Raw genomic sequence first — 9336 nt, 5'->3', positions numbered from 1 at the left:
GTACACCTTTGTTCTATTGTTTCTATTAAAGTCAAATGCAATTCACAAAGCATGTTGGAATTTAAAAGAAATGTGGTTGACATTTAATAATTAAACTTTTACTGTGCTTATGAACTTGTTTGATAAGATTAATCCAGCTTCTAAGTGGAATAAATCCATTAAAAAGCATTTCATTAGGTACATAATATCTACTAGTACTGTGTGTTGGACACGTGAATAGAAAAATGAATCAGTTCTTTATCTTAGGAAACTTCTTTTCTATTTCTATTTCTACAACATGTTTAAAGATAATCAAACAGAAAATATGTAGGAAACGAATGTTCAGTGATTTGACAAAGAGGATTGAGGAAAAATCTCTTGATGAAGATGGCACTTGAAGTCAGTCTTGAAGAGAGGTAGAGGTCCTAAGCACAGAAATGAGGGAAACATTCTAAGAACAGGGGACAATGTATAAAATGGCATTAAGGTAGGAAGATGGAAGTCTATGTGTTTGGAGCAGAGAATTCATAAAAAATATAGATTGTAATATAGATTGAAAACATATGACAAGAAATTTCAATGCCAAAAAGAAGAGTTTGTATTTTACTCAAAAGACAACAAAGAACAACAGTGAACATGAAAGTTCTCATTGTTAGTGCTTTTGTTGGTTTTGGTTGTTTCATTACTTGTAATGAACTCTGGTTATTTCTTGTTTGAAATACTCCTGGTACTAACTGAATAGATTCACGGTCCCAGAAAAATAATTGTGATCACAATGATTCCTTCTGCTGTCCTCATTTTGAATTCAATACTTCTTTCTTGCTACAAAGTGATCTTACAAAGTTACTCCTCCACTAAGCTAAAGTCATTTTGAAATTTTTAAAGAAGTTATCAAAAGAACCCTGTGCTGTTATATAGGATTAGGCATATTGTTTATTTAAGGTACTTATCTTTTCAAAGTACAAAATGTAAAGAAGTGGTTCTAATGAAATATTTTAGGACATGAGACAAATGAGATTGATATTGCCTATTAAAAATTTATCATGTGGATTGATTTGGACTAGTTAGTGTCCTGTAAGACTCATCTCTTGGTTATGAGTTGTCAGTTATAGATTTATATACTTTTGGTCTTCCAACTCCATCCATTTCTACTAAAATAGTTTTCAAGAAACCATAGCCTCAAAGCTCTAAGCCAAACCTCAGCAGACAATGAAAAAACTGAAAGAGCTATATTAAGCATTGGGCTTTTGTCCTGCTAGTATATGGCTAGTCATTAATTAAATAAAAACAAAAATGAACAACCCCTTTAAATGCAACATTTATTTCACTTGCAGGCAAAGAAATGAATAAAAATTGAACTTTGGAGTCCCAGGAGTTTGATAATTGTATAAATCATCACCAAAATCACCAGTAGAATACTGAAATGACTCAAAAAAAGGTTAACTTTCCTAGATTTTTATTTTAAGTAATTATTTGAGGGCTAAATGGAATGTTGTCAGTGACTAGAATAACTCCTTTATGTATAAGAACATGTCAAGATTCTCAGAAAGAACTTTTGTCAGTTCTATAAAAACTTCTCACTTCTCAGTCATAGACTTATACAGTAAATGTTAGTGAATAGAAAAGAAAAAACACCGCTTTTTATTTTAAAAAGCAAAATGAACAGATGTATTAGGCAGTCACCTGGATAATTCTGATCAAAATTAGCCTTTGAATCCTAGTATTATTGAAGAAAAAATAAAGATAATTCCTGAATTATCTACTTAACTTTTTACAGTACTTTGCACTACCCTCAATTGTTCATATTTCCACTGAGTATAATTGATTCAACTTTCAAGACGTCTCTCATATCTGTCTCTTTTTTCTACCTACAAAGACACCCCCAAAGTTCAGGCCTCATTACTTCCTCTTAGAAATATTAAAATATATTCCTTTTCTCTCTTCTTTTTTCCTCTTTCATTTAAAGAATTTAATTTATTTTTGATTTTAAAAAAATGCTCCTGACTATTTGAGTTATCCATAAGGATGATAGACTCCTTGAATGTTAGTAAGTTCCCTCTTTCATTCATTGGAGGTCTTCAAGACAATGTTACCGGACCACTTTTGGCCATATTCTAATATAGATTACTTTCTAGATACACTTTAGATTAGATGATCATCCACCTTTAAAATACAGTGATTCACATGATACCATTTGTTACAAGAACCCAAATTATCCTTCTTTGTGCTACAAATGTTGCTTTTTAAAATTAGTTTAATTTTTTGTTATATTTTTAGTTTCAAACTGTTCCTTTTCTTCTTCCTTCTCTTTTATGGGTGAGTTCATCCCATTCACATTCAAAGTTAAATTGCTAGTTGTATGTTTTCCTCCATCCTTTTTTTTCTCATTTTTTATTTTTTTCTCCCTCTCTTTTTTACTCTATCCCTCCTCAAACTCTATTATTTTTAACCACTGACTGCCTAACCCTACCCCTTCTAAGAATCCTTCTTTTATTCTATCCCCTCACTCTTCTATTTCTTTGTAAATTAAGAAAATTTTTATCCTTTACTTTAACCCAGTTCTGATGAGAATAAGGTTTTAGCACTACCAACTTTCCCTTTCCTCCTGCTTCTGCTATAACAATTCTTCCATTCACTCTATGGATGACAATTGTTCCATTTTGCCTCTCTCTACCCAATTTTATTTTTTAGGACCATGTCATCATACTTGATTCAACTTCAACTTTTCTATTTATGTATATTCTTTCAAAGTAATCAAATAATAGTAATAGTAATATTCTTAAGGATCACAGATAATGTTTTCTCACAGAAGAAGTAAATGTTTGATCTTAATAAGATTGTTATAATTAGTTCTTAATCTTTATCTTCTTATGTTTCTGCTAGTTTTTATAGGTTAAATGTTCTGTTCCAGTCTTTTCCTTATAATACCTGAAAATCCATTAATTCATTAAATATTCATTTTTTTCCATGCAGGATCACACTTAGCTTTGTTATTTTTGTTTGCAAACCTAATGCCTTTGCTCTGGAATATTCTGTTCCATCCTTCAGCATTTGAATATAGAAGCTGATAAATCTAGTGTTATTCTGACTGTAGTTCCACAGTATTTAAATGTTTTTCACCCTAGTTGTTTGTACCATTATCTTCTTGACTTGGGATCTCTTAGCTACAAGTATTCCAGTAAGTCTTCATCTTGGGATCTCTTTCAGGTTGAAATCAGTGGGTTTTTTTCAATTCCTATTGTACCCTCTAGTTGTAAAATTCCAAGGCAATTTTCTTTAATGATTTCTTGAAGTGTAGTACCTAGATTTTTTTTTTTTTTGGTCATAGTTTTCAATTAATCCAACAATTCATATATTGTATTTTGTTCTATCTGTTGTTCAGAACAGTTGTTTTCCTAATAAGATATTTTACACTTTATTTTTTTCATTCTTTGGATTTTATTTTATTATTTCTTATTGTCTTGTGAAGTCATTAGCTTCTCCCTCCTCAATTAGTATTTTTAAGGAGTTGTTTTCTTTTGTGAGTTTTTGGGTATCTTTTCCCAATTGGTTGACTTTTTTTCATAATGCTCTTTATTTTTTTTGCATTTTTCCCTTTTTTTTTCCTCAACCTAATTTGATTTTAAAGTCTCTTTTAAGTTTTGTCAAAAACCCTTTTTGCAGGGCAACTAGGTGGCACAGTAGATAGAGCACCAGCCCTGAAGTTAGGAGAACCTGAGTTCAAATCTAAGTCAGACATTTAACACTTCCTAGATGTGTGACCTTGGGCAAGTCACTTAACTCCAATTGCCTTAGGGGGGGAAAACTCTTTTTTGGGATTGTGATCATTTTACTTTTTTTTTTATTTGAAGTAGTAGTTACTTTAATGTCACTATCTTGATTATATTAAGTTTTTGTACAAACAAAACTAATGCAGACAAGATTAGAAGGGAAGCAATAAACTAGGAAAACATTTTTACAGTCAAGTGTTCTGATAAAGGCCTCATTTCCAAAAGATATAGAGAATTGACTCAAATTTATAAGAAATCAAGCCATCCTCTAATTGATAAATGATCAAAGGATATGAACACACAATTTTGGGATGAAGAAATTGAAACTGTTTCTAGTCATGTGAAAAGGTGCTCTAAATCACTATTGATCAAAGAAATGCAAATTAAGACAACTCTGAGGTACCACTACACACCTCTCAGATTGGCTAAGATGACAGGAAAAAATGACAAATGTTGGAGGGGATGTGGGAAAACTGGGACACTGATACATTGTTTGTGAAACTGTGCTCGGATCCAACCATTCTGGAACTATGCTCAAAAAATTATCAAATTGTGCATACCCTTTGATCCAGCAGTGTTTTTACTGGACTTATATCCCAAAGAAATCTAAAAGGGGGGAAAAAGACCTATATGTGCAAGGATGTTTGTGGCAGGTCTCTTTGTAGTGACTAGAAACTGGAAATTGAATGAATGCCCCTCAATTGGGGAATGGCTGAATAAGTTGTGGTATGTGAATGTTATGGAATATTACTGTTCTGTAAGAAATGATCAGCAGGATGATTTCAGAGAGACATGAATTGATGCTGAGTGAAATGAGCAGGGCCAGGAGATCTTTATACATGGCAACACCAAGATGACACAATGATCAACTCTGATGGACATGGCTCTCTTCAACAATGAGATTATTCAAACCAGTTCCAATTATTCAGTAATGAAGAGAATCAGCTACACCCAGAGAGAGAACTATGTATAATGAGTGTGGTCCACAACATAGCATTTCCACTCTTTCTGTTGTTGTTTGCTTGCATTTTTGTTTTCCTTCTCAGGTGTTTTTTTTAACCTTCTTTCTAGATTCAATCTTTCCTGAGCAGCAAGATAACTGTATAAATATATATACATATATTGTATTTAACATATACCTTAACATATTTAACATCTATTGGTCTACCTGCCATCTAAGGGAGGAGGTGGGGGGAAGGAGGGGAAAAGTTGGAACAGAAGGTTTTGCAAGGGTCAGTGTTGAAAATCCACCCATACATATGTTTTGTAAATAAAAAGTTATAATTTAAAAAAGTATATCATTGTATCTGTTCACACCCCTTGCCCACCCTTAACTTACCATTGTACACTTGAACCCCAATAAGAAATAAAAGAAAATGTCTTTAAATGTCAAAAAAAATTCATTTGGGATAAAGGACAAAGATCTCAGACTTCTGTAACTGCTTCAAACTGGCAAGAGTCGTAGAGCTGTCCCTGAGTTCACTGGGGGTTTGTGCCAGGAAGGGAAATAGCAGCAGGGCATCTAAGGGTGTTGTGTGTTCCAATCAGTCATCCCATGATCTGCAGGCTAAAGGGCAGTTGAAAATTCGCAGCTTGAAGGTTAGAGGAAACAAGTCTTAGGAGCAGATTAAAAGTGGGGTGTCATCCAGAGTTGAGATGGATTTTGTTTGGAAATGGGGCCATTTGCAAAAAATGCAGCAGGTCCTACCTGTAGGCTGCCTTAATGATGATGATAGCCCACCCAACAAAGCTGAACAACCCCCACTGCCCACAGAGCTTCCTAGCTGTAGTTAAGAAGATAATTACTGGCAAGGGGATTAGAATGCTAATCAAGAAAAGTAGGAGAGAAAATGCTAGGAGCAAAAAGTTCTCATCTTTGGAGTGAGAAAAAGTTAGGTAAGAGAGTGAAAGAAAGAAGGATGCAGACAGTTTCATCAATCTTCCTCCAGAATGCTTCACAGGAATACTCTGAAATACCCGAGAAGTGAAAGCTGGACTATTTGTCTCTCTGCAAGGAGCTTAGGCAGACTTAGCAAGTGCCTTGATGCTTTCAGGGCCTTTTCAGTCCTACAGAGAAAAGTGTTAACAAAAACCAAAAGCAGTTTGGAACCCCCTGCATGGGAGAGTAAAGTCTGTTTGCCACTCTCCACCTGGATATGTGGGAACTGACTTCAGGAGGGGGGAGGTTTAACAGCTCCCTCAGGATCTACTTGGGCACAAATTGGGCAGGCCTTACAGACCTGCTTGTCTCCCAGTCTGTGATTGTGAAAATGCGGTTTATCCCTCTCATTCCCTTCCCCAGTTCCAAAGCTCTGGTTAGGGCAATGAGTCCAGCCTCCTGGGCTTCACAGTTATGGATGGCAGGAATAAAGGTGTGACAGGCCCAGAGAGTCAGGTCAGGTAGGAGACCCTGATGTCTATTAGGCCTCCCAGCAAGCCACTGATGTCCTTTGGCTTCTAAAATGCTCCAAACCCGGTGGGTTAAAACCTCTAATGTCTGTCCCAAAGTTAGTTTTAAGGACTCTTCAATTAAAAAGGCTGAGGCAGCCGCCGCTCTAAGGAAGGAGGGCCATCCCAGAGAAACCGAGTCTAATTTTTTTGAGAAGTAGACAATGGGTCTGAGATGGCCCTGGGCGTGGCTGTAGATCAAAATAAGAATGCAGTTAAATTTCTCCAAATCTTTTAACTGTGTAACTTAAAGTTCGTGCTTAAAAAATTAAAAAATGGAGGTCTGAGAAGAGAGAATTGGGTCCCCAGTTTCATCATTACTCTCACCCCAATAAGGGAAACGAGCATTTAAATAACAGGTCACCAAGCTGGCGAGGCAAAGGAGAGGTCTCGAGACAGCTCTGGGGTTCCCCTTTAATCCCCGTTCTATGTGGGGCAGGTGAGACCAGAGTTGCAGAGAAAAAGTGAAGGAGAAGCACCATTTTCAGTCTACCTTGGCTTCTGTGTAGCACTTGGCACTGATAAACACTCCTCTCTTTTATAACTCTTTTCTTGGCTTTTATCTTTTTTCACTTATTCTTTTGTAATACATGTGACTTTCCTCCCCCACTTATCTCCTTAAAGGCAGGGGCTATATTTTCATCATTCTATTTCCAGAGCCTAGCACAGGGCCTTTTACAAGAGGAAATCCTTCTACCAATGCATTATCAGCTCTTAGCAACTTATAATCTTAGGCAGTTGCTTGGGACAGTAAGAAGCGAAGGTCATGCAGCCAAGATGTGTCAGAAGCAGAACTTGAACACCATTCTTTTTGCCCATGAAGCCATCTCTCCATTCCCTAAGTCATGCCATTGTAAGTGCTTAATATATCTTGCAATGAGCATTTTCCCTTTGCAGAAATTCCCTAATGGAAATATTTAACTAATATCATGAACAGCACCCCAAGCCCTAAAATGCATTCCAATTATCTGGCAATATGACTCCTCAACTAAAGTATTTATATACTTTCTATTTATCCAACTTGCTGGAACATTTGATAACTGCTTCCTACCACAAAAACACATTTTTAGGTGAAAATTACTTTACCCACTCATCCCTACCCCATAAGCTCTCCCCAAGCTGGGGCTAAGCCAACTAAAGCTGATTGGTCATTCAGAACTAGAGCAAACTTTAAATTTCAGCAAAATGCCCAAGGTTTGCAAAACCTACTGAAGAGTACAGACTGAAGATACCAGGTAATTTTGTAAAATAATGTTCTCAATAACAAGTAATTCTGTTTATAATAACTATTTATTTTATTTGTATTCTAGTATCATTTGCATCTGAAAGGTATGTATTAATTGTGAAAGTAAATGCATACTAAAATAAATCTAAGATGAAAGAACAAGAGGATTAGAATAAAAAAGAAAGATCCTGGCATTAAGGTAGTATTGTCTGGTACTCCTGGTGCTGAGAAATGAACATCTATAAAAAGTCTGGGGAAAATGATTACTTAGAATAGGTGCAAAATGTCTGTCTTGATTCTTGTACACGTGGTGATTCATTTTGGGATGACAAAAACCTGGATGGCTGAGTTGTCAAGAGAAATGGATGTATACAACACACCATCTCCTCCTAAGGGAATTGTAGAATATCTGAGAAAGACTACAAATAAGCCTATTTTTCTCTGTGAAGGAGGAGGAAAGAATATCATTCTGAGTGAAATTTTAAGTGTGGAGCAGATTTTGCTCTCATATATATTATGTAAATTCTTTGTCATCAAAAAGGAAATGTATAAAATTAAAATACATTACTATCTAAATGTGTGACTTTGATCAATTTCTTAAGCATTCTGGGTCCCATCTTCTTTATCTGTAAAATGAGAGGTAATGTCTTCTGAGGCCCTTTCTAACTCCCAGTTTAAATTCCTTTGACTGACTATTGGGCTAAGTTATTCTCTGTCATAATTGACAAGAGTAGAACACAATAGAAATTAACATCAATTATCTATGTTGTATTCCTCTTATCAGGAATACAACAAATAATCTGGTTGTTTTGATCATTGGAATTCATTTCTTAAAATTTCACAAAGTAGCATTTAGTAATTTTATGCTGGACATTTGTTATCATAGTTTCCATTATTTCTATCTATAAAGTTCTGGGAAAGTTAAGTTGTACTTAGGTGATTGAATAGGAGTTCAAAGATATCTGTAAATTCAGAAGAAAGAATTATTTTGAAGCCTGGATTTTTAAAATAATCTTAGTTAATTTATCTTCAATGAATGGAATATTTTTTCAACGGAATGCTTTAAAATATTTAAGATAACACAAGAATATTCTGATTAAAATTTTCAATAATAGATATTATTTTAACATTTAATAATGAAATAGTAATTTTTAAATGACTTTAAATATTTTAATCGGACTTGCAATTGATATCAGTGTCACAGTTAATGATCTAATTTAGCCTATTAAGTCAACAAATAGCACGTACTTATGTTAAAAATTTGAGAAATGACTCTTGTCAGAGGAAAATAAAATGAGGAAAGAAATGACTATATTTATCCCAGGAAGGACTTTTAACAAAAATGTTTGAATTTTTTTTTTAAGGACTTATGATTACAACAGTGTGGAAACTTACTTAGCTAACATTCAACTATGACTCATCTGTAACTTGAAGTCTTATAGAAATGCCTGGAACACAGACAATTTAAATACTTAATCCAAGGTCACACAGCCATTATGTGTCTTAAGCATATGAATCCAAAGACAGCTCTCTATCAACTCTACTACACTGTGCTATCAATGATAAATTGTGCTTTTCCCAGAGTCTCATTTTGTGCATTGATTCAGACCTGTGATTTCATTAATATAAGAAATTGGTAGAAGGAAGCTCTCCATTTATGCAGAAGGGCAACTGATCAGTAACTTGTAACCTCAGAGAATCACCAGGACACTAAGTCCAATGACTTGTCCAGGGCTACACATTAGAGGAAGGATATGAACTCAGTTCTTCCTAGCTCTCTGTGCTATATAAATTCATATGCTGTACATGTATACAAAATAAATTCATTGAATACTAAATATAGCTAAATATAAAGTCCTTCTACAATAAGGAAATTACACAGAAGATTTTGTTTTGGGATTATAGAAAGATGGT

This window comes from Sarcophilus harrisii, chromosome 6, assembly GCF_902635505.1.
Source record: "Sarcophilus harrisii chromosome 6, mSarHar1.11, whole genome shotgun sequence".
Classification (NCBI taxonomy): Eukaryota; Metazoa; Chordata; class Mammalia; order Dasyuromorphia; family Dasyuridae; genus Sarcophilus; species Sarcophilus harrisii.
This window is presented reverse-complemented; position numbering follows the sequence as displayed.